The sequence below is a fragment of the Taeniopygia guttata genome, chromosome 33 (assembly GCF_048771995.1).
Source record: "Taeniopygia guttata chromosome 33, bTaeGut7.mat, whole genome shotgun sequence".
NCBI classification, from domain to species: Eukaryota; Metazoa; Chordata; class Aves; order Passeriformes; family Estrildidae; genus Taeniopygia; species Taeniopygia guttata.
Genome location: NC_133058.1, coordinates 2,520,346 through 2,546,184, shown reverse-complemented (window position 1 = coordinate 2,546,184; position 25,839 = coordinate 2,520,346). Strand labels below are relative to the sequence as shown.

The 25,839-nt window shown below is 53.1% G+C and overlaps 1 pseudogene; it reads left to right on the top strand.

Annotated features, from left to right (window-relative positions):
* The first annotated feature begins 11,749 nt into the window (after positions 1-11,749).
* LOC140681236 (uncharacterized) lies at positions 11,750-25,158 on the top strand (annotated as a pseudogene).
* The last annotated feature ends 681 nt before the right edge of the window (positions 25,159-25,839 follow it).

Below are 25,839 nucleotides of genomic sequence, written 5' to 3'. Positions count from 1 at the left end.
TCACAGTGTCAGAAGGGTCTCCTTGTTTCCATGGGGCCCTGCAGAGCCCCTTGATTCAACGAGGCCTCAAAGTGTCAGAATGGCCTCCAGGATTCCAAGAGGCCCCACAATGTCACAATGGACCTTTGGTTCCGTGGGGTCCCACACTGTTCCATGAATCCTTAGTTCCTTGGGGCCCTGTAGCTCCTTGGTTCCATGGTGCCACACAGTGTGACAACTGCCCTTGGCCTGCCAACACTCCATAGTGTCACAATGGCCCCTCGGTTCAATGAGGCCTTGCAGTGTCACAATGGTTCAGTGAGGCCTTTAGTGTCACAAGAGTGTCCCTGATTCCGTAAGTGTTGGAACCCTGGATGCTGAGAATTTTAAACTGGCTGTGCTGAAAGGCACAGACTTACAAGAGAACACTGCGTTTGACCTGAGGCTGTGGAGAAGACTTCCAAAATTGATTAACAGCACTGGGGTTACAGGTGCGTAGTTGGTTAGAGGTGTATACTACCACAGGGTGGAAAAGTTAGAGTTTGGGGGTTTAGAACATAGTAATAAATATGAAGCATATGGAGGTTTTAGGGTGGAGACAGGTTCTTCTTATTTACCTTCTTCTTACCTCCTTCTTCATGGGTTTGGGTGATATTTTGTGATTGGACAGAAAAGTCCGCACTGCTGGCTTCAGGGATCAGTTATTGGGTTAAAAGGGAAAATAATTTAGGTGTCATTTCTTGGTTGGATAGTTTTAAAAGACCTTGTAACAAGAGCTATTTGGCCATTTTGTGACTTGCTAATGAAAGACTGCAGAACTCACAGTTGTGAGGCTGCAACACTGATAAGAAACAAGAAGCACCTGAGTCTGAACCTGAAATATGGTCTCAAGTACCTTCAATCCTGACCACGACACAGGTAGAAAAAAAAGCAGAGAACCCACACAGAAGGCCTGGCAGTGTGACAACAGACCATTGGTTTCACTGAGCCCCACAGTGTCACGATTGTCCCCTTGGCTCCATGAGCCTCTGAAGTCCACAGAGGCCCTTTGGTTTCACAAGGCCTCAAAATGTAGAAATGGTCTCCATGGTTTCATGAGGCCCTGCTGGGTCACAATGGACCTTTGGTCCCAGGATGCCTCAGAGTGACACAATGGTGACACAATGGTTCCACTGGACCCTTCATCCCACGGAGACCCACAGTGTTCACTGTGGTCCCCTTGATTCCATGAGGCCCTGCCACGCTCTAATGGCCCCCTGGTTCCAGTGGGTCCCAAAGAGTCAGAACAGTCTCCATTGTTCCATGAGGCCCCACAAAGTCACTGTGGTCGCCCTGGTGCCACAGGGCCCCACAGTGTAACAATGGACTCTTGGTTCCATGAGGTGCCACGCTGTGTCCCAATGGCTCATGGTTCCATGAGGCCACACAGTTTAACAATGGTCCCTTGGTTCCATGAGGCCTTGCTGTGTCACAATGGACTTGGGGTTCCATGAGCTTTCCTACTGCCAAAAACAGTCTCCCTGGTTCCACAGTGTCACCATGGTCCCTTTGTTCCATGAGGTTCCATAGCAGAACCTTGGTTCCATGGCCACCTTGGTTCTGTGTGACCTTGCAGTGTCACAATGGACCTGTGGTTCCACGAGGCCTTGCTGTGTCACAATGGCCTCTTGGTTCCAAGAGGTTTCTCAGGGTCACAATGGTCTCCTTGGATCCATGGTGTCACAATGGACCTTTGGTTCAATGTGGCCCCAGTGTGCCAAAATGGATTTTGGTTCCATGGGGTTCCGCTGTGTCACCATGGACCCTTTGTTCCATGAGTTTGGACAGAGTCACAGCTGACTCCTGGGTTCTGTGAGGTCCCATGGTCACCAAATCTCTGAAATATCAGAACAAGGCTCTTTAACACTAATTTGCTATTTAAGAGGGGATCATTTATTCAGGCCTTGAGTCTAGTGAGGGATAACTCCTAACCTTATGTGGACATGTAACTCTACCAGTGTGTTGCTTATACACAGTCACTAAATGTGAATTACAATTTACCCATTTCCATAAAACCCACCCCAAGTTCCCAGGTTCAGTCCTTGCTTTTTCTATCACTGCATTCTGGAGCCAGATGTCTTCTACACTTCCAACCGTCCTTGCTGGAAAAGCAGCTCCTGCACACCTTGTTCCTGTGTTAAAAGTTCACAGGCACAGTAAAAACTGAATTAACCCTGTTGGTATCAAGGCCAAGCCTTTGTGTGGCCAGGCAGGGGCAGCAGGAGGCAGAGCTGCCAGCAAAGGAAGGGCCAGCGAGGTGGGGCAGCCGGGGATGAGGACAGCCTGCAGGGACAGAGGCGCAGGGCAGGGACACCGTGGGACAGCCTGGGCTGCAGAGGGCACAGGGATGTGCAGCAGCTGCAAGGCCCTGACAGAGCCAACCTGTGCAGCACTTTGGCCGTGGCTGCTGGCCCTGGGCCTGAGGCCACGAGGGGACAAGTGACCCTTGCAGCCCTGGGGCCTCATTGCCTCCTTGTCCCTGCTCAGCAGCCTGGCAGGGGCCGCCCCATGGTCCTGCCCTTGGCATGGCACATCCCCACATCCCAGTGCCCATCCCGGGAAGAGCCCTGAGCAATGAGGGAGGGACAGGATCTGCCTTGCCAGGGGCTGGGGCTCAGGCCTGGGCCCTTTGCATTCCTGAAACACATCCAGGTTTGCTCAGCACCAGAGACACCTTTCCCTTGCTTGTCCCCAGCCGTCATCTCTGCCCCCAGTGTTCTGCTCTGACTGGAACCTGGGGACACTTTCTCAGTCCTGTCCCTCAGTGGGACCCATTAAAACTTCAAGAAACTTTGGAGTTTTAATTTAACTTTGAGTTCTTGAGAAGTTTTTTGAAGACACACTCAGGGACTGAGTCTGATGTAAACAACACCAAATCCCTGAGAGGGTCATTAAAGTTTTCCTATTCCAGTTGTGGAGAAAGATTTCAAAGTGCTTGTAAGAAATACACATTCCTGTTTTAAAGGGTGTGTTTTATTACATTTCTCTTTAGATCAGAGGCAATTGCAGCATTCTGTGATTGATATTGAGCCAGGGTCTCCCCTCAGGAGCTCTGGCCTGCTCAGAGAAGCTGTGCCCTGAGCTCTGGCCCAGCGTGGACAACCTTGCTCCACATTGCCCAGGCCCATCCTGTCTGTCCTCACTCACCTGGGACCTGCTGTGCCTGCAGGGCTGGCTGCACCCAGCCTAAGAGGGGTTTTCCCTTTTTCTATCTTTGAAGCAATCTAAAACTCCTGAGTTTCCCCATGAAAACAGACACCTTCTCAGGTGTGTGCCAGCCCAAGGTGCCACCAAAACCACTCCAGACCGGCCCTGGGCCAGCTGTGAGGGTGGATCATCAGCCCCAGCTGCACTGGGCCACTGCAAGGGGCTGTGGCCATGGACACTGCACTGACCCCACTGCTGGGTTTGGCTGCCACGGCAGCCCTGAGAAATTAAACTGTCCTTGGAAACACTGGGGAGGACTGGGACATACTGGGGAACACTGGGAATGCTGTGGGACACACTGGGACACACCGGCAGTGATGCTGTGGAGGGCTGGGACAGCCTGGGAACATAAGGAATGCTGAGGGGGAATTTGGGTGGACTGGGATGGACTGTGGGGGTACACTGGGACACACTGGGACATATTGGGAGTGAAACTGGGAGTAAAACTGGCGGATACTGGGACAAACTAGGGACATTGTGGGGAAAACTGGGCAACACTGGGGCATACTGGGGATAACACAGGGAGGAACTGGGAGGGCTTGGGAATGAACTCAGGTGTATTGGGAGGGACTGGGCTGTACTGGGAAGGACTGGAGGGGAACTCAGTTTCTACTGGGCTGTACTGGGGATGAACTGGGCTGTACTGGGAGGGCCTGGAAGGGCACTGGGGTCGTACTGGGCTGTACTGGGGATGAACTGGGCTGTAATGGGAGAGACTGGAGGGGTTGAATGGGCTTTTCCTGTCCCCGCCGCCTCCCATTGGCCGAGGCTTCCGCCTATCACAGGTCCCAACCAATCAGCGCCAAGGATTATGGCTTTGTGGGCGGTGCCTGAAGTCTGCGCCATCTTTTCTTTTGCCTACAACTCCCATCATGCCCCGCAGCCCAGTAGAGCCCCATTGGGGCCCGGACTACAACGCCCGTCATGCCCCGCGCTCCACAGAACACCCCCCCCCCCGGTATCCGCCCCCCTCTCCCCCATAAGTGTCCCCCAGACCCTCCGGGATCCCCAAGTGCCCCTCAGCGCCCATTCGGGACCCCCCGAAAGCGTCCTTGCATCCCCTGAGTGCTCCCAACCCCACAGATCCGCAGTGCAGCCATTTCTGAGCATTCTTCTCCGCTCATCCCCCGCGGCACCAGAGCTCCTTAGAACACAGTTCCGCACCTCAAATTCCTGCCACGCCCTGCGCCCTAAGGAACCCGGTTAAATCTCTCCAAGCTCCCCCCGAGTGTTCCAGAACCCTCGAGGACCTGAAGTCGCGTCTCGTATGCAAAAGTGTCACCCGAGGGTTTTCCCGGACCCCAAACACCGCGTCCGAGCCACTTCCGGGACTACAGCTCCCATCATGCTCCGCGGCGCCCGTCCAGCGCTGGTCCAGCCGTGACTTCATCTCCCGTCATGCCCCGCGCCCCACCGAGAGCCGCTGTAGCTGCGCCTAGAACTCCCGTGATGCTCCGCGGCCCCGTTACACCGTATTGTACCCGCGCCTACAACTCCCATCAGCCCCCGCGCCCCAGCGAGCCCCGCCCGAGCCCCCCGAGTGCTCCCCCGGATCCCGAAGGGCCCCAAATTCCCCTCCCTGACCTCCAGGGGCCCCAAATTCCCCTCCCTGACCTCCAGGGCCCCGGACCCCCGAGTGCTCCCCCGGACCCCGGAGGGCCCCAAATTCCCCTCCCTGACCTCCAGGGGCCCCAAATTCCCCTCCCTGACCTCCAGGGCCCCGGACCCCCGAGTGCTCCCCCGGACCCCGAGCTGCCCCCCAGAATCCCTGAGTGCCCCTCCAAGTGCCCACCCGGCTCCCCCAGGTATCCCCCAGACCCTCGAGTTCTCTCTGAATTCCCTCCCCAGACACAAAACTGCCCCAAATGTGCCCCAGAAATGTCTCCATGGACCCCAAAGTGGCCGCTTTTACCCTGCCTGTGAAAATGATAAAAAATGATGACAAAAGTAATAAAAATAAAGGAAATTAGAATAAAGAGGGCAAAATCAATAGCCAATAGTGGCCAATGAATTAATGAAGGGAATTGTATTACTTAGAACCAATGACCAATAATTTTTTGATTGCAAAAAACATACAGAGATTTTTTTATACAAGCATTAAGATGAAATAATAAAATATAGAATAATATTTTTATGCATAAGCAAAATAAAATTTTAATTGTTATTAAGCTAAAATTAATCAATTAAATTAATTTAATTCATTCATTCAATTAAAATTTAACTAAATTTTAATTATGAAAAAAATTCATAATTTTTTAAAAATGTTTTGGGGTGTCAGTCCCAGGTGGGCAATATCTGGGGGTAAGGGGATGTGGTAAATGGATGTGATTCATGCTGAATAAGCTGTTGTCCTAGATTGCAAGGCAAGATGTATTCAATTGCCATCTGTTAGAGGTTGGTTCACTGCATTGTTTATTTTATCTTTTTATTTTCTTCCCTAATAAAGAACTGCTATTCCTGCTCCCATATTTTTGCCTGAGAGCCCCCTTTAACCTCAAATTTATTGCAATTAAGATGGACAGGGTCTACATTTTTTTTTTTTTTCCCATTTCAGGGGAGGCTCCTGCCTTCCTTAGCAGACTCCTGTCTTTGCAAACCAAAATAGATTTTGGCACCCAACATGAGGCTCGAGGGCACAGAAACAAAAAAGGGAATAACAGTTCTTGAGTAATCCAATTTTTTGTGCTGCTACAGAAACCTCGTTAAGCGGCACCCTGTGCTCCAGCCTGCCCTGGTTTGGGTGACACGTAACCAGCTGCATTTCTCCATTTGCAGACCCTTATCTAAACATGGTTCCTACAGCCAAGGCTGCTGTGGCTGTTCTCCAGTTTGTTCTATGGGTGAATAAGGGGAAGAATTCATGGATTTTTAACTTCCTCTGGGAAGCAGGCACATGGATTCACAGCTATCACACACTAACTGTGTACTTGGGGTTACTTTAATAATGGCACCTACTGTGAGGAAATGACGCCGGGGGAAATTTTCTCCCAACCCTTTAACCATCTCTTTGGGTCTGCCCCACCAGTTTGTGAAGGGTTCAGATCCACTCCAATGCCAATGTTATCATACAGGGGCTGGTGTTGCTGTTAGCCCTGTTCTATTTAGCACTGAGAGACAAGGGAAGATTACCCTGGATAACCACCCTGACACCCACCCCAGAACCTGACACGGCCCCAGAGACCAGGGATGCTGCTGCCCCAGAGCCTGACCCTGCCCCACAGCCCACCCCAGATATGACCCACCCAGACTGGGTGGGGGTCTGGTGAAGGAAATGCATGAGATGCTGAAGGAGTGCATTTCCCCAGCTGGTGAGAAGCCCTCCCCCTGCCTCAGAAAAGGAGAGTCTGATGGTGCAGCAGTGGAACCCACAGATGTTACAACTGTCCAGGTTCCAGCTGAACCACAAAGGCAGCCACAGCCAGCAGCAGTTGCCCCTGTAGAAACAAGGAGGTCTAAGATAGAATCAGAGGACCCAGACAAGGGAAGGCCCTCACAGCCCACAGGGAAGCCAGAGGTTGTGATCATCACCGAGTCCCTGACATACAAAAGTCTCTGTAATCTGCACAAGGACATTGCACGATGGAGACGTGAGGCTTATACAACCTGACTACTTCAAGTCTGAGACCTCATGGACCTCATGGGTACAGGTGTGCCCTCGGGTGACTGTGATGCCTTTATCCCCAGTTGTCTGCCCTGTTTATGTTGAATAAGTTTTGCACCTTTAAGGCTTGTTCCAAGAGTCTCCATCATTCTCACCCCAGGAAATGCCTGTGGGATCTCCCTCCCTCTCACCCTGTGCCAGGGAGTGCTTAGGGCAGTCTCTGTCCCTCTCAGCCCAGGGGATTCTCAGGGGTCTCTGTCCCCTTGCCCTGGGGGATGCTCGGGGGGTCTCCATCCCTCTGGCCTCAGGGAATGCTTGTGCAGGGCTGGGGACCAGGGGCTCTGTGTCCCTCTCACCACTGAGGGTGCTCGGGGCTGGGGGGGCTCTCTGACCTTCTCATCCCTGGGGAGGCCGGGGGGGGGGTCTCTGTCCCTCTCAGCCCTGGTGTGACCCACCCAAACATCACTGGGGTCAGAGGGACAGAGACACCCCCAAACCCCCAGAAAGGCTGAACCTGGGATTTGGTTTGGGGCTGAGGATTTAGGAAGGGGCTGGGATTGGGGCTGGGGTTGGAGCTGGGGCTGAGATTTGGATTAGAACAGGATTGGGGTTAAGGCAAAACGTGGGATTGGCTTTAGGGCTGAGGCTGGGATTGGGTCTGGGGCTAGACGAGTCTGGCACTGGGCTGAGATTAGATACAGAACTCTGAGTCTGTTTAAACGTGGAGTGAGAATGAGACCGGGATCAGGGCCAGGTTTGGGACTGAGCACACACAGGGCGGGACAGGGGGGATGTCACTGCAGGATGTCCCTGGCATCGTCCCAGCCCTCCTCAGGCACCTCCAAACATGGGGGGCAGCTGGGTGCTCCAAGATCCAGGCGCTCCCACGCAGCCCCTCAATACCAGGTGAGCATTCCCTGAGGGCTGCCCTGAATGTGACCCTTGGGGCTCTGGGATCAGCCCTCACATCCCTGTGGGAGCAGCTGCAGACACGATGAGAGATTTCCCCCCACCCCCTCATTCCTGAGGAAGGGTGAAGCCAGCTGTCCTTTCCTTCTGTTGCCTTCTACTCTCCTCAGCTGAGGATGTCAAACTCCCCAGGAGCAGGAAAATCCCCATTCCCTGTTTCCTTGTGGGTGCAGCCTGGAACATCCACTCAGAATGAAGAACATTCTGACAGCCCTGCTGAATGACACTGGGAGGAGGTTGGTGAGAAAAATGTGTTTTGACAAGAAATAAAGTTAAAAAAATATTTCTTTCAGTCCCGTTTAGTTTCAGTCAGTTCTGGTTTGTTTTTCAGAGTGCCACCGTCTCAGCTGATTGTGTTTGTGTCCTCCTTTCCCTCCTGCCTCTCTTTGCCTTCTCTGTTTCTCTCTCCGTGTCTCCCTTGAGCCGGGGAAGCTCCCACCAAAGACCCTGCCCTGATTTAATTCCCAATCCATGAACTACAACAACCACGGGTGAAGTTATGAAGGCTGGCAGTGAAATGTCACTGTAAGATCTTGCTGCACTTGGCTTTTGGCCCCTTCTTAAGAGCTTTGCCTTCAAGGGCAGGAACATCTTTTCGTGGCTGGGAACTGGAATTCCAGCCCCTGGCAGCGTGTGCCGTGGATCCCAGAGGGGCATTCCCGAGGCTCCCAGGGTGCTGCTCCTGCCGTGCCTCCCAAGGAGCTGTGCAGGGCAGGGGACAAGGTGCAGCAGCTCCGTGGGCTCCTGCAGCACGCAGCAAAGGTGGCTTTGCTGGGCATTTCCCAGCACATTCCCTGTAGATGGAGGGAGGGAAGGGAAGCGAGTCCCTGACAGAATCCCGGAACGATTGCGGTGGGAACGGAGCCTGCCCGCGGGTTCCGATCCCGGGAGGGAGAGACGCCTCAGCCCCAGCGAAGGTGCAAATGAGACCCTGGGAGCGCAACCTGCGGATTTGACTGAACATGGATTGAACTGAACAAGAAATGGGAAGGAGAAAGGGAGAGGAAGAAATAGTAAAGGGATCTCAGAGAGAGAGAAAGAAATCGGAAAAAGGTCTCAGAGAGACAGAAAGAAATCGGGAAAAGGTCTCAGAGAGACAGAAAGGAATAGTAAAGGGATCTCAGAGAGAGAGAAAGAAATTGGAAAAGGTCTCAGAGAGACAGAAAGGAATAGTAAAGGGATCTCAGAGAGAGAGAAAGAAATCGGAAAAGGTCTCAGAGGGACAGAAAGAAATCAGAAAAGGGTCTCAGAGAGACAGAAAGAAATCGGAAAAAGGTCTCAGAGAGAGAGAAAGAAATCGGGAAAAGGTCTCAGAGAGACAGAAAGAAATCGGAAAAGGTCTCAGAGGGACAGAAAGAAATCAGAAAAGGGTCTCAGAGAGACAGAAAGGAATAGTAAAGGGATCTCAGAGAGAGAGAAAGAAATCGGAAAAGGTCTCAGAGGGACAGAAAGAAATAGGAGAAGGCTCCGGCCCGGCCTCCGCAGCTCCCCGGGACACCCGCCGGGCGCAGCGCCGCTCACAGTTCCAGCCAATCAGAGAAGGCGCTGAACAATTTCCAGCCAACCAGAGCTCCTCTCGCCGATGAGTCACCAGTTGCCGGGCGGCTCCGCAGCGCCCCGCGGCCCCGGAGCGGAGTTCGGGGCTCGGGCCGGGGGGACGGACCCGCCCCGGGGGGGTCCCCGAGCCCCCTGCCCGCCCCGGGGCCGGCCGGGGGTCCCCCACCCACAGCCGGGGCTGCGGGGCCGCGGGCAGAGGCTGGGAAAGGGAGCTCCGGGCTGGAGCGGAGGGGCTGCGGGAGGAGGAGGAGGGACAGGAGGAGCGGCGGGAGCAGGAGCGGGAGAATCCCGCCGCTCGCACCGCCCGCACGCCGGGGCTGCAGCACCCCCTGCCCCGCCAGCATCGCCCCAGCCCCGAGCCGCAGGGCAGGGGGAGGCCGAGCTCGCCCCGGCTCTATCGAGGGGTCTCCGGGAGGATTTTTCTGGAGAGCGCTCGGAGCCGGCAGATGCCGAGCCCCGGATCCCTCCGGGCTCCCCAAGAGGAGCTTTTTCGGGGGGAGAGGAGCTGTGATCGCCCCTCGGAGGGTCCCGGGGGACCACGCGGGGCTGGCCCGGTGCTGACAGGGCGGGACATTGGTTTTGGGGATCCCCGTGAGAGCCGGGGCTGCGGAACGTGGGACCCCCGGGGCGGCAGAGGGGAAGGGGCGGTACCGGAGCTGGGGGACCCCCGGCAGCCGGAGATGAGGCGGGGACGGGACCCCTGAGCCTGGCAGGGCCTGTCCTGGGGTGACCTCACGATGCTCGAACCCCCATTGGTCCATTTGGCCCCGAAATGAGTTCTGCACCTTCAGGGCTGGTTCTGAGAGCGAAGAGGGGGAGGAAGAAGCGCGCAGTTTGTTTTCAGGAGCTGCACTCACCCCTCCACATTCCGGCTCCTGGGCTGCTGAGATGCCTTAAGGAGCTGGGACAGAGGCCAGACGGAGCCAAGAGGAATAAAGAGGATATTTATTGAAGTGCCTTCAAAGGCCACACCCCGGCAGTACCGGAGCCATGGTCGGGGCTCTGCCCGGATGCCTCCGAGATGGAAGCAAAAGAGGGCTTGGTCATGAGATCTCACATTTTTATAAGTGTTAGTCCGTTTGCATACAGGATTTAACGGCCCAATTAATAGCTTCAAATTATGAACTTTCATCCTCCTTGCTTGCCCACCCTCCTCTTTTCACATTGTTTGTACTTTGGGCCTAAAGTTTGAAGAGATTGTCCTTGACTCTCCAGCTAGAACAGGATTGTTTTGTCTTCACCACCCTGTGAAAAGATCCCAGGAACACTTAATCTAAAGCTAGAAGCTGCACACCAAAACACAACAGAGAAACTTAAACCTGAGGTATCAGTTGTCTGCCAACAGACAGCGGGACAGAGCTCTCCTTTGCTTTTAGTTAGTTTTTAGCTCGCTGAGGCAGAGAAGTTCCCTGGGCTGTGGTTTTTCTTTTTCTTTGGAGCTGTTTAAACCTGCTCTGGACTGAACACCAGAAGAGCACCAGCAGCTCACACCTGTGGCCCACCGGGCTGGTCCTGGGCCATGGAGGGACTGATCAGAGCCTGAGTGAGCCGAGCTGCAGCCCACGGAGGGACTTTCTGAGTTTGTCATCTCTTTTGGAGCAACAACAGGTTTTATTGTTTATTATTGTTCATTTTTTGTGCTGGTGAATGCTTTGCCTGTAAAATAAACAGTTTTTTTCTACTTTTCTCCAAGGAAATCTTTTCCCAAACTGGTTGGGGGAGAGACCACTTGAATCTGCTTTCTAGAAAATCCCCTTTGGGGGTTTTCTCCCAGATTTGCCCTAAACCAGGACAGGGTGGTGGGGAGAAGGGGGAGCCCCAAGTGCCTGGACTGGGGGGAGGCTGGAGAGGGGGACCCTTGTACTGCAAAACCCCCCAGCATCCCTAAGCAGGACCCTGGAGAAGGGGGATCCCCAGGGCCCATGAGGATCCCCAGCAGCCCTGAGACGGGGGACACCAGAACCCCAGAGGGATGAGACTGGAAATGGGACACTCCTGGTGGCTTTTTTTGACTCACTCATGATTTTGGAGGTTTTTATGGACACCAGGAGACTTCTGGAGATGGATTTGGGCAGGAGGAATCCCCAACCCAAGCCATTCACACCTTGGTTTTCCTCAAACCAGGATTTCCCATTCCCAAACTTTGGCTGGATGGAGGAGGAGGCTGTGAGGAAGATGGCCCAGGACACCGAGGCAGGTGAGGAGGAAGTCAGTGCCCCTTTCCCCCTCTCTCCTGCTCCATCTCCCAGCCCAGCATGGCCCCCGGCTGCAGGACAGCCCCGCTGCCGGTGCCCTCCTGCCGGGGACGCACTGGGGGGATCTCCTTGCCCTTCCCTGTGGCACGGAGGCAAATCCCATCCTCTCCTTGTCCTTCCTACCCCAGAGGAGGAGCTGAGGATGGAGAGCAGGGAGGAAAAATCCCCCCAGCAGAACATCGTGGAAGAGGCTGTTTTGAGTGGCTCCATGGCAGAGGAATCCAACGGGGAGGAAAAGCCCCAGACATCCCACAGGAGGAGGGGCTGCACCCGCAGATCACGGGGATCTGAGGAGGAGAGACCCACCCTGTGCCGGGGAGGTGGGCAGAGCTTCAGCCAGGGATCAGAGCTGGTGGTCCAGGAGCAGCCTCATGACAGGGAGAGGCCCTACGAGTGCTCGGAGTGTGGGAAGAGCTTCAGGAAGAATTTCAACCTGATCTGCCACCAGAGGATCCACGCTGGGGAACGGCCTTACGAGTGTGGGGAGTGTGGGAAGGGCTTCAGCCACAGGTCTGACCTGATTGTCCACCAGAGGTTCCACACAGGGGAGAGGCCCTACAAGTGTCCTGAGTGTGGGAAGAGGTTTCACACCAGCTCCCATCTCCTTGTACATCAGCGGATTCACAGACAGGAGAGGCCCTTCCGCTGCCCCGACTGCGGGATGAGCTTCAAGCACAACTCCACCCTCGTCACCCACCAGCGCATCCACACCGGGGAGAGGCCCTACGAGTGTCCCCGGTGTGGGAAGAGCTTCTCAGACCGCTCATTCTTTACCCAGCACCAGCGGAGGCACCGGTAAGGGAAGCCCTGCAAGAACCCCGCCTGCAGGAAGAGCTTCGTGCGCTGCTCCAGCTCCATCCCCATCAGAGGACCCACCCTGCTCAGAGCCCTGGTGACCCACATGCCCTGTGATACACAGAGGGAGGTGGCTGCTGTTCCTTTTATTTTGCCTCTTATTATCTGTTATCTTCCTCCCTCCAAAACACAGAAAATTGGGGTTAAAATCAACAAATTCATCAAAGGTATCTAAAGCCTCACATTTTACTTGTGTTTTGAGGAATCTTGGGTTCCAGGAGATATCTGTGAGTGTATGGGGGAGTTTGGGGGCTATTTGGTTTAGTTGTCTTTATTTCTTGGCTCTCCAAAAGATGAGAGGGACTGATCTGTCTGCTCAGGTCCACTTAGTGCCACTAAAAACTGTTGAATCGCACCCCAAAATTACTCGATTCCACCGCCTCTCAGGGTGAAATTGGGTTGGAAGGGGATTGGGCAAAGTGGGATGCAAATCAGGAGGGTGAGATGAGCATTGGGTGGGGTGGGATGGGTGGGATGGGGATTGGGAGGTGTGAAATGGGGGAAGTACAGCTTGAGAAGGGATCTTGATGTCCAGGAGGGGTCGCATGGGTAGAGGTTGGCATTTGGGAGGTGTGGTGGGGTCTGGAATGAGACAGCCAAAGTTTGGGGGTGATTAAGATAGGGGGAGCCCATTACTGAGTGAGTGTTTGAATAGTCTACATTCATGAGGAGATGCTGGGGTGTCTCACATTCCTGAGGCAGTTTTGGGGCACTCCCCAGCTCTTGGGGGGTTTCCTGAGAGCAGCTCCATGGAGCCCCATGGCCAGGGGTTGTTGCCACGGGCCTGAGCTCAGAGCTGTGCCAGAGTCCATTGCCTCGGTGCTGAGAGCAGAGAAATGATGAATGGCCCCAGACATCTCCAGTGTGTGTTTGTGGAGGCCTGTGAGCTTACTGGGGAGAGGGCAAAAGCGATCCCCTGGAGAAATGCACCTTAGGCTCTGGGCATTCCTCACAGCTCAGGGTGAGGACAGAAACTTCCCCCATGGAGCTCTGCAGCACTGTGTAAATTTGTCCTGGTTCTGTCCCCGTTGGCCCATTGGCCTTTCCTACTCCTTTTACCCTGATATGTTCATGTTCTAGCAAGTTCTCCCTTCCCTATTTTCCCATTGGTTTATGTGCCCACCTATCCACCCTGCCATTCCCTATTAGTCCCTTCCCTGTGTACCACCCCTAAACCCTGAGATCCCTGACGCTCTCCTCCACCCCCTCTTTTCCCCTATTTACACCCTAAACCCTCCTTTGTCTTTGTCTTTAACCCCCAGAGCCCTGGAGCGTCAGACCCTGATAAACCCTCGTTGGAGCTCCATGCCTGGGCCCTCCCGTGTCCTCCCTGCCGAGCTGCTCCGTGTGTGTGTGTGTGTGCTGGGCTCCCGTGGCTCTGCCCGTTAGCACAAAACACTCCCAGGGAAAGTTGTGCCGCCACCACCACAGACTGACAGTGTCCCTGGGGACCAAGAGGCCACTGTGACACTGTGGGACCAAGGAGAGCATTGCTGCCCTGCCAGGCCTCATGGAACCAAGGATCCTCTGTGACACTGCAGGGCCTTGGGGACCACGGTGACACTGTGACACTGCAGGGCCCAAGGATCCAAGGGACTTTGTGACACCAAGGGGTCCCATGGAACCAAAGGGACTTTGTGACACTGGGAGGCCTCATGGAGTCATGGACACCATTGGGACACTCTGGGGCCTCATGGAACCCTGGTGACACCAAGTTGTCTGGGAGGGCCTGGTGTAACCAAAGGGACATTGTGACACTGAGGGGCCCCTTGGAACCAAGGACATCTTTGCAGATGACACCAAGCTGGGTGTGACTGTTGATCTGCTGGAGGGTAGGAGGGCTCTGCATAGGGACTGGACAGGCTGGATCCAGGGCCCAAACCCAACAATGTGAGGTTTAACAAGTCCAAGTGCCGGGTCCTGCACTTTGGCCACAACAACCCCTGCAGTGCTACAGGCTGGGGACAGAGGGGCTGGACAGCAGCCAGGCAGAAAGGGACCTGCAGGGACTGATGGACAGCAGGCTGGACATGAGCCAGCCGTGTGCCCAGGTGGCCAAGAAGGCCAATGGCTCCTGGCCTGGATCAGGAATGGTGTGGCCAGCAGGACCAGGGCAGTGATTCTTCCCCTGTGCTGGGCACTGGTTGGGCAGCACCTCGAGTGCTGTGTCCAGTTCTGGGCCCCCCAGTTTAGGAAGGACATGGAGGAGCTGGAGCATGTCCAGAGAAGGGCAACAAGGCTGGTGAGGTGTGTGGAGCACAATTCCTGTGAGGAGTGGCTGAGGGAGCTGGGGTTGTTTATCTTGGAGAAGAGGAGGCTCAGGGGAGACAAGGCAGTGTCAGGGCACAGGTTGGACTTGATGATCTCCAAGGTCTTCTCCAACCTTGCTGATTTTGTGATTCTCTGAAACCACCCTTGGAGCAGTTGCAGGAGGAGCCCTGGGCCTCCTCTTCAGAAGCTCCAGCAGCCCAGGTCCCTCAGCTTCTCCTCACAGCCCCAAAGCCCATCCTGTCAGTCCTGCAGAGCCTCTGCAGCTCCTTGCCCAGAACAGGGAGCCCCACAGCCAGACACAGCAGCCCAGATGTGCCCCCCTGGCCTGGGGTGCCTCTGGCAAGGGAGCAGCACCAGGCACTGCAGGAGCCTGCAGACAATTCCTGCAGCACTTGTGGTGAGACAGAGTGAAAATTTAACAGGGTAGAAATCCATTTAGATTTATGTGAAATGTGCCACTTTGAGCTTGCTAAATATGCTGTTTAGTCTGGTGACTGCAGCCCTAGCCATACCACCCCAGCTAAGGAGAAAGAATGCAAATTTCCACACTAAAAGATAAGAGATAAGAAAGACTCCTCAGACCTTGAAACAGACAGGGCAGAGTGACCCAGGAGTTCTTTCTGTACTTTCTGACAAAAACTGAGTACAAGTGTAACTATCTGTAAGTGTAATGTGAAATCAGTGTAATGAATATGCATTAACCCATTGTGAAATGCTATGCATATGGAAATTAGTAAGGGTAATAAAGAAGGATCAAGAGTTCTCAGAGGGATTCATGTCTATTAAAAGGCAATGAGTCCCGATATGTGTCCACAGCGCTGTGAATAAACATACCCATTCCCTACAAATCTTAATTGGAATTGTGTGGTTTGATTTTTCATCTGTCTTTCAGTTTGATGTATCAATGAAATCCTTCTCCACAGCTTTACCAGAGGATTTCAGCCCCAAGGTCAAGGCATCTCCTCATCCCTCCCATCTGGGACTCAACTTCCACTTCACTGACCTCGGTGTCTTCATGTTGCTCCTCTGTGTGCCTGCCCTGTGTCCTTTTCTCTCACTGCAGGGAGGATGGCAGCACTGGCAGAGTCAATATCTGCCCGAGGCTGCAGATGGTTCCGTGAGCCCGGTCGGGCTCAGTGGCCAATTCTAATTTTGGTCATGGACCCTGGACATGAAGACCAGTTCTTTTCCATAGGAATGAAGGAACAGATCCCCACTGTTTTAGGGGCAAATGAGAGGTGACCACCAGAGGACAAGGCTAGCCAGAGCTGGCAGTCTTTGTTCTTAGAGATACCCTTGAATACAGGAAATTTTTTAGGCAGAGTGTCAGTTTTGGCAATGGACATCTGAAAAGATGGAGGGTTCTTTTCCATAGAAAGGAAAGCACAGAGCCCCAGTGCTCCAGGAGCTGATGAGAGCAGCCCTTGGCATTCGAACATCAGCCAGACCTGTCAGGTGGCCCCTGGGAGGCCAAGCCAGCCAGACCTGGTCCACATTCCCTCGGTTCCATGGGGCCCCACAGTGTCCCAATGGTCCCTCGCTTCCAGGAGGCCCTGAGGTGTCACAATGCCCCCTTGGTGACACCAGGCCCTGAAGGGTCCCAATGGTCTCCATGGTTCCATCAGGCCCCACAGAGCCATAATGGTCTCTGGGTCCATGAAGCCCCGCGGTGTCACCATGGCCCCTTGGTTCCATGGGCTCCAGTGGTGCCACAATGATCCCCTTGGTTCCATGAGGTGCCCACAGTGTCACAGTGATCTCCATGGGAAGGAAAGAACCGAGCCCCAGTGTGGCAGGGGCAGCCACCAGAGGCCAAGGGCAGCCAGACTGGATGGTACTGGCAGACTTTGGCTGGGAGGAACCCTTGGATATAGAGAATTTTGGGGGTGGAACCCCAGTTTCAGACATAGACATCCAGAGGAGAAGGATGATTCTTTGCACAGGAAGGAATGGACTGAACACCAGTGTTTGACGGGCAGATCAAAGGCGGCCACCAGAGGCCTATGCCAGCCAGACCTCTCTGTCTTGGTAGCTTTTGTCTGAAAGCAACCCTTGGATGTAGGGAATTTGGGAGGTGGAATCACAGTTTTGGCCATTACTGCATAGGTAAGAGGGAGGGTTCTTTTTTGTAGGAAGGAACTCACTGAAACCAAGTGTTTCAAGGCGGGTGAGAGGCAGCTCCCAAGAGGCCAAGGGCAGCCAGACCTGTCTGTCCTGGCAGCTTTCACTTGGGAGCAATCCTTGGCTGTATGGAGTTTTGGAGGTGAAATCCCAGTTTTGGCCATGGGCGCCTGCTCAGGATGGATGATTTTTTCCTATAGGAAAGAGAAATACAAAGTCCAAGTCTTCTGGAAGAAGATGAGAGGTGGCCACCCTTAGGCCAAGCCAGCCAGACCTGTGTCTCCTGGCACCTTTTGTCTAGGGGCTGTCCTTGGACACAGGGCATTTTGGAGGTGGAATCTCAGTTTTGGCTATGGGTGCCTGGACAGGAAGAGGAGTTCTTTTCATTAGGAAGGAAAGCACGGAGCCCCAGTGTTTCAGAGGCAGATGAGTGCCAGCCCTCAGGAAGCCAAAGCCAGCCAGACTTGTCAGTCCCGGCAGGTTCTGTCTGGGAGCTATCCTTGGATATAGGGAATTCTGGAGGCAGATCCCCAATTTTGGCCATGGGTGCCTGGTAGAGATGGATGTTTTTTTCCCATAAGAAAGAAAAGCACATGGTTCCAGTGTTTGAAAGGAAGATGAGAGGTGGCCCCCGAGTGGCCAAGCCTGCCAGAGCTGTCTCTCCTGGCAGATTTAATCTGGAAACAATCTTTGCAGTTAAGAAAATTTGCAGAAGGAATCCCAATTTTGGCCATGGAACCCTGGAGGAGAAGGACAGTTCTCTCCCACAGGAAGAAAAGCCCAGAGCCCCAAGGCTTCAGGGGCAGGTGAGAAGCAGCCCTCAACATGCCAAGGTCAGCCAGACCTGTCAGGCGATTCCCAGGAGGCCCAGCCAGCCAGACCTGTTCCATGTTCCCTTGGTTCCATGGGACCCCACAGTGTCACAATGGTCTCCTTGGTTCCATGAGGCCCTGGAGTGTCACAATGTTCCCCTTGCTTCTGCAGTGCCACAATGGCCCCGTGCTTCCATGAGGCCTTGCAGTGTCACAATGGCTTTGTGGTTCCACAGAGCCCTGATGTGTCACAATGGCCCCTGGGCTCCGTGTGCCCTCGCTGTGTCACAGTGGCTCCTCTGTGACACTGCGGCTGCACAAGGTCACCATGGACCCTTGGTTCCTTGGGGTCTCTGAGTTCACAATGGTCTCCTTGATTCCATGAGGCAGCACAGTGTCACAATGGCCCCTTGGTTCCATGAGGTTCTGCAGTGTCACCGTGGTGTCCTTGGACCTGCATTGCCACATCTGACCCACGGTTCCATGAGGGTCCCCAGTGTCACCATGGTCGCTGTCAGAGGCTGGATGTGATCGATGTCCCGAGACACCCTGGGATGCTCGGAATGCCCGAGTGGGGCCAGGGCCGGGTCAGGCCTTGGTTTGTGGTGGGACAGAGCCCCGCCCCCGGCCCTGGCCTGGCAGAGCTGTCAATCACACAGCACGGGTGGTGCTGATTGGCTGAGCTGTCAATCAATCACAGAGCAGATGGTGCCTACCCTGACTCTGATTGGACAATCACCTGGCAGTCCCACCCAGGGGCGGGCCCATGGAGGCCCAGGGGGTTAAAAGCTGGAGTATGAGGCCAGCCCATGGTCTGGATCCTGCCTTCTCCTGGGGTTCCTCTGTGGTGACGCTGGGACCTGAGCAGTTTGTGCTTCTCTGCGTCTTTATATAGATCTTCTGTCTTTCTCATGTTCTCTAATTCTCCTTTTTCTAATCCTACTCACCTGGAACTATTTTGGGTAACTTAACATCTTAAGGATTAAAGGTTTTTAGGTTAAATGGGCTAAAAAAAAGAAGTTAATGCTATGATAAGAGTTTTATGTTGAAGTTGATGTTGTATTAAACCCTTTGCCAGAGTTCGTTGACTGTCTATATTTTGCCAGTAAAATTTTGTGTCACTTTGACCTCTTAGCTCTGTTGGTTAGAGCATGGTGCTGGTATCACCGAGGCTGTGTGTTCAGTTCCAAAGTGGGCAATTCACTTAAAAGCTGGACTTGATGATCATTGTGGGTCCCTTCCCACCAAGAATATTCTCTGCCTCTGGCCATGGTGAGAGTATCTGGTTGGTGTTTCTCCTGTGCACCAAACTCAAGTACAGGAACCTTTGGTGACCTCCAGCATTTCAGTGCTCTGGGGTGTTACAGCCCTGCAGGCTCACAATGGCCTCTTATTTCCATGAGGCCCCACAGTGTCACCCTGGCCCCTTGGTTCCATGGGCCCAACAGTGCCACAATGATCCCCTTGGTTCCACAACTTCCCACAGTGTCACCCTGGCCCCTGGGTTCCATGAGGATCTGCAGGGTCACACAGGTTTGTGACAATTTTCCTTGCTGCCCCTCACATCCCCCTGCCCCACAAACAGCCCCGAGCCACCCGTGAGGGACAGGCCCTGCTATGCCAGGCTGGGCTCAGGGCTTGGCCTTTCTGCTTCCCCCAGCCAGCCCAGGCCTTGCTCAGCATTGCAGTTCCCTGCTCTGAGCCTTGGGCTCCCTGCAATCCTGGCCTCAAGGATCTGCTCTCACCAGTCCCTGGGGAGCCTTTGGCAGTCCCTGCCCTCAGTGGGGCCCAGTGATGCTCCAAGGGACTTGGAGTTTTGCTCCTGACTCCTTGAGCAGCTTCTTCACCCTTCTCTCAGTGCCTGAGGGTCCTGGACTCAGTCCCAAATCCATGGTGGGGATCATCAAAATACAGAAAGCCCTCACGGGTGCTTTGACTTCATTAAATTGTTTTCAGCTCTCCAGGGCTTGTGCAGCTGATTGGAGCCAGTTTGGAGTTCTATTAAGGAGGAAGATTTCCAAGTGCACCTCATGACATTTTTTCTTCAATCAAATGTGTATTTTTTTATTTTCCAGTTCAGAGAAGAGCTGACAGAAGCATTCCCCAGGTGATCTAGATACTGAAGGTCTCCTTAGGAGGTCTGGGCATGTACAAGAATGAGCCCCCTGAGGGCTGACCCTGTTTGGACAAGCTGCTCCTCACCCGCAGCCTCACCATGTCTGACATCACCCACCCAGCACTGACATCCCTGTGCCCTGCAGCAGAACCTTGTCCCTGAGCTCTGCAGCTCCATGTCCCAGCCCATTGCACCGTGTCCCACCAGCTCTCCTCAGGGCTCTGCCTGCACACAGGCCCAGGAGAAGTTTTCCTCTTGGGAAGGAGAGAATGGAAAAGCCTGAGCAGGTTTCCTAAACAACAAACCCCACTCAGGAGCCACCTGCTCAGTACAGGCTGCCTGGAATGGTGTCACCTTTCTACAAGGAACAGTGTGACCAGAAATGATCTCTGGAAGCAGAATTCTCTGAGTCTCCCAGTTGAATTCTCTGTCCCACTCCTTTCCCTGGATCTCTGTTTCAGATGGAAGCTGTTGGTGCCATCCTCACCTTTAACCTCCCTCTGGAATGCAAACAGGTGTTCCCAGGTGTGTTAAGCAGGATTTGCTCAATGTTTCCATAAATCTTTTGTGTCCCCCATGGAAGGAAGGGGCCATTTTGGCACTGAGGGGGTGACATGGAAGCAAGGAGTCAATTGTGACCCTGGGGTCCCATGGAACCAAGGGGCCATGGTGACACAGCAGGGCCACGTGGATCCAGTGGTCCATTGTGGCACTGTGGATCCAAGGAGACCATGGAGACACCCCCAGAACCTCATGGAACCAAGGAGTCCATGGTGACCCAGCGGGGCTGCATGGAGCCAATGGTCCATGGTGACACTGCCCATCCAAGGAGGCCATTTGGACACTGCGGAAGCTCATGGAGCGAGGTGGCCATTGTGACACTGAAGAAATTCATGACACCAAATATCCATGGGGACACAGCAGGGCATCATGGAACCCAGGAACCGCTGTTGGCAGTGCGGAAACTCCTGGAACCAGGGGCTGTTGTGGCACTGCAGCACCAACACAGCTGCTGCACCTTGTCCCCTGCCCTGCACAGCTCCTTGGGAGGCACGGCAGGAGCAGCACCCTGGGAGCCTCGGGAATGCCCCTCTGGGATCCGTGGCACACACTGCCAGGGGCTGGAATTCCAGTTCCCAGCCAGGAAAAGATGTTCCTGCCCTTGAAGGCAAAGCTCTTATGGAAGAGCCAAAAGCCAAGTGGAGCAAGATCCTACAGGGACATTTCACTGCCAGCCTTCATAACTTCACCCATGGTTGTCGTAGCTCATGGATTGGGAATTAAATCAGGGCAGGGTCTTTGGTGGGAGCTGCTCTGGGTCAAGGGAGACACTGAGAGAGAAACAGAGCAGGCAAAGGAAGGCAGGAGAGAAAGGAGGTGTTTTGGTTTGGGAAGACTGGTGTCTGCTAAGGGAGGCAGGAGCCTCCCCTGTAATGGAAAAATGCCGACTCTTTCTTTCTGAATTGTTATAAATTTGAAATTAAGGGGGGCTCTCAGGTAAAAATTTGGGAGCAGGAATAACAGCTCTTTATTAGAGGAGAAAATGAGAATATGAGCAATGCAGTGAACCAAAACAACACTGACAGAGTCAGAATACAAGCTGACACTCTGTTGGACAGGGTGTTGGCCGCAGTCCAATTGGAATGGTGGTTGCAGTCCTCCTGCAGTGTCAGGTGTGGTTCTGTTGGAGAAGTGATCCTGTAGAAAAGGGTGTCTTCTTCTGAAGAGGAAGAGGCAGCTGTTCCTCTGAGAAATCCAGCCCAGAAAAAGCTTTGTTGGTGGGCCAGAATCTCAAGACTAGATGCAGGTAGGAATGCTTGGCTCCTCCCTCTGGGCGGAGCATCTCACAATGGGATGTTACAGTTCTTATCAGTCATGCAGTGACATTCAATAGCCCATTATCAGCAGATGTCTCCCCTGAGGGAGGATTGATTGTGGAAGAGATAAGGAAAAACTGCCCACTTAACACAGGACAACTGCCACACAGATGGCAAATAGAACACATCTTGCTTTTCAGTCTGGGGCAGGAGGTCACAAACAAAATCAGCTGAGAAGGCAGCACTCTGAAAAGCAAACCAGAACTGACAGAAAATGAATGTGACAGAAATCAATAATTCTGATAGTTTTATTAATTATAAAAATAAATCACACCCACCCAGCCCCATACAATCCTGATCCCAAAACCTCAAATTTGGATCTTCTCTCAATCTCCTTCCAACCCCATCTAACCCTGGAGGCGGAGGAATTGAGTAATTTTGGCATGGGACTGAGGTGGGAACCAGCCACTTAGGGGTGGGATTGAGTAATTTTGGGGTAAGATTGAGGTGTTTCCAGTGGGATTGAGTCATTTTGAGGTGACAGAGCACTCCACCTTGGCTTTTGGAGTGCAAAGATATGGAGAATACTACCAGATATCCCCGAAAAACCCACAAACCCTCCAGAATATGTTCCCAAACCATAAATTCCACCTCAAATACCTCTTAAATGGTGGGACTTTTGACATCTCTGGTCAATACTCTTTTTAGTCATTTTTCAGGTGTTTTTAAGTGATAAAGACAAATCAGAAGAAAATTAGGGCCAAACCAAAACCAGATACCCCTTGAGCATCCCCTGAGCACTGGACAAAACAAACTTGGCAGAAATCAAACTTAACCCTCCATAAAATGCCTTGAGGAAGAATTGCGCTTCCCACAACTCACTTGTGATGGAAACATAAACAAATCCCAAACATTAATAAACTGAAAATAGAAGCAATTCTGTGGCAAATCCAAGTTTCATCAGTTCCAGCACAGCTCCAGTTCAGCTGCTGGCAGGTTCCGATAAAAGGAAAGTGGAAATGTGGCCCAGTACAGATTAATAAAGGGAAGGGAAAGGTCTGTGTATCTGTCACAAAGGTGACAGGGACAAAGAAAATAATGATTCTCATATTTGGCAAAGTCCCCAGAGCTGTGAATTCGGGAGTTACTTGGGAATTTATCTACTTGAACTGGGCTTCTTATAGGAATTTACTGGTCTTGAATTCCTCACATTGGGGTGAATGATCCTTGTCAGTCTTGCTAGTATCATTTGTTCCCTTTTCTCCAGTTATTTTAAAAAATTTTTCAAGGAAGGACAAGAAAATACTTTCTTTACCCTGGCCACCCACAACAGCCATTTTCCTCATAAGTTCTCCCAAAAGTTGCTCAGAGGAAGCTGCATCCAAGTTTCCAAGAGTTCCTCCAGAAAGAGGCAGAACCTCCTCAGAGGAGGGACCCATGCTGTTGTCAAAGGCACTTGGGGTCAGACAGCAGTGCCCTGAACTCACTGTGCAAAATAATGTCTCAATCTGGTTAATAAAATTTTTAGAGAGATGCCTCTGCCCCAATTAAGGTGCAAAGGTCACCAAATTTAAGTGGATTTTATTGAACAGTAAAAGTGAGGTAGAGAGAGATGGAAAGAAATAGAAAAGGGGGGAGAGCAAGGGAGTGACAGGGAAAGAGATCTCCCCCTGGGGCAGGACAAGTGTGACATTGTCCCCTGTGTGCGTGGCCTTCCCAGGGTGGGGGTTTTACACCGGAGCCAGTTTGGGTAAGGGGGGTGGTGTTCACCCCCCACCCCGAGCAGGGATTGCCTCACTGCTTCAGGTTACAGTGTCAGATGTAACCAAAAGTGTTTTCAGTCACCATCTCCATAAACTGTTATCAACAGGTGGGGCAGTGTTCTTTATCTCTTCCATGGCTCAGCCCTGATAACGCACTCCAGGGGCCATCTTCTGTTAATGGGCCATTGAGTGTCACTGCAGGACTGATAAAATTACATCATCCCATTGTGGGATGCTCCGCCCAGGGGGAGGAACCAAGCATTCCTGCCTGGATATAATCTCACCCTTGCAACACCACGACCACCTTGCCTACTGGATTCCCAGAGGACAAGAGCTCCATAACCACCACTGGACCTGCAGAGGAAGACCAGACCCTTCTACAGGATCACCACTTTGACAGAATCACGTTCATCACTCCAGCCGGACTGCAGCCACCATTTCATCAGACTGCTACCACCACCCTGACCAACGGGGTGTCAGGTTATATCCTGACTCTGTCCGATTAAGCCAGTGTTTTTGTGTCATTGCCTTGATCTTAATTTTCTTATTCAATTGTCATTCTGGCTTAGACTCTCTCCCTGGTTTGCCTTCCAACCAGTACAAAACTCAATGTGCTCTTCCCTTGTTTTCCTCCCAGATCAGAATTTCCCATCCCTAACCCTTTGCGAGATGGAGGAGAAGGCTGCGAGGAAGAGGAAGATGCCCTGGGACACTGAGGCAGGTGAGGAGGAAGTCAGTGCCCCTTTCCCCTTCTCTCCTGCTCTATATCCCAGCCCAGCACGGCCCCCGGCTGCAGGACAGCCCCGCTGCCGGTGCCCTCCTGCCGGGGACGCACTGGGGGGATCTCCTTGCCCTTCCCTCTGGCACGGAGGCAAATCCCATCCTCTCCTTGTCCTTCCTCCCCCTGAAAAGGAGCTGAGGATGGAGACCAGGGAAGATAAATACCCGTGGGAGAACCTTGTGGAAGAGGCCATTTTGAGCGACTCCACAGTGCAGGAATCCAACAGGGAGGTAAATCCCCAGCGACACCGCAGGAGAAGGGGCTGCAAACCCAGCCCAGGGTGCTCTGAGGAGGAAAGACCCACTCTGGGTCAGGAAGGTGGGCAGAGCTTCAGCCAGAGCTCAGAGCTGGTGGTCCATGAGAAGCTTCATGATGGGGAGAAGCCCTACAAGTGCCTGGAGTGTGGGAAGAGCTTCAGGAAGAGCAACACCCTGATCCGCCACCAGATGATCCACACCGGGGAATGGGCCTATGAGTGTGGGGAGTGTGGGAAGGGCTTCAGCTGCAGCTCTGCCCTTGTCACCCACCAACGCATCCACACTGGGGAGAGGCCCTACGAGTGTCCCGAGTGTCAGAAGAGGTTTCACAGCAGCTCTGATCTCCTCAAACACCAGCGAATTCACACGGATGAGAGGCCCTTCCGCTGCCCCGACTGCGGGAAGGGCTTCAAGCACAACTTCACCCTTATCAGGCACCGGCGCATCCACACTGGGGAGAGGCCCTATGAGTGTCCCCAGTGTGGGAAGAGCTTCACCCAGAGCTCTCACTTGACCAGACACCAACGGGTGCACCGGTAAGGGAAACCCTGGGATTGCCCGGAGTGTGGGAAGAGCTTCATGCTCTGCTCCAGCTCCATCCCCCACTGGAGAACCCACATTGGGCACAGCCCTGGTGACCCACATTCCCTGTGATCCATGTTGGGAACACACCTGGCTGCTTCTCCTTTTCGTTTGGCCCTAATTTTCCTCTGATTCATCTTTTTTCTTTAAACACAGCCAAAACAGGGTTAAATTAAAGCAATTGATCAAAAATATCTGAAATGCCACCATTTCACAGGCATTTGAGGGGGAATTTAGGATCTGTGTGGATTTCCCCTGTTGCTAAGAGGCAGGAATTTGATCTCACCCTTCTTGTGTTGCCAATAACTCCTCCCTTGACCCAAACCCCAACTCCACCCCTGGGATACCCTATACAAACCCCATGGCCCTGCCTTTGCCCTGTCTTTCAGGGGTAAGAAATGGATTTTGGAGCTTTGTGAATCCAAGACCCGTCTCATTTGTTCCTGCCGCTGGCAGCTGCACCCTCCCTGAACACTGTGAACTCAACTTCTGGAGGATTTGTGGGTTCTGGGGTGATTTGAGGCAGTGTTCTCCATCTCTTTGCATTTCAAAAGCCAAGAGGGATGGATCTGTCACCACAAAACCACTCAATCCCACTGAAAACAATGGAATTTTAACCTATGAAGGCACAATCCCACCTCAAATTGCCTGTTCCCACCTCAAAAAAATTCAATCCCACACAAAGCTCACTCAATTCCACAGCTGCCAGGGTGAGATGGGGTTGGGAGGAGATTGGGAGAAGTGGGATCTCAGTTTGGAGCGGTGGGATGGGGATTGTGTGAGGCTGGGTGGCTGGGATATATTTGATAGCAAATAAAACGTTCAGAGTTACTGATTTCTGTCCCATTCATTTTCAG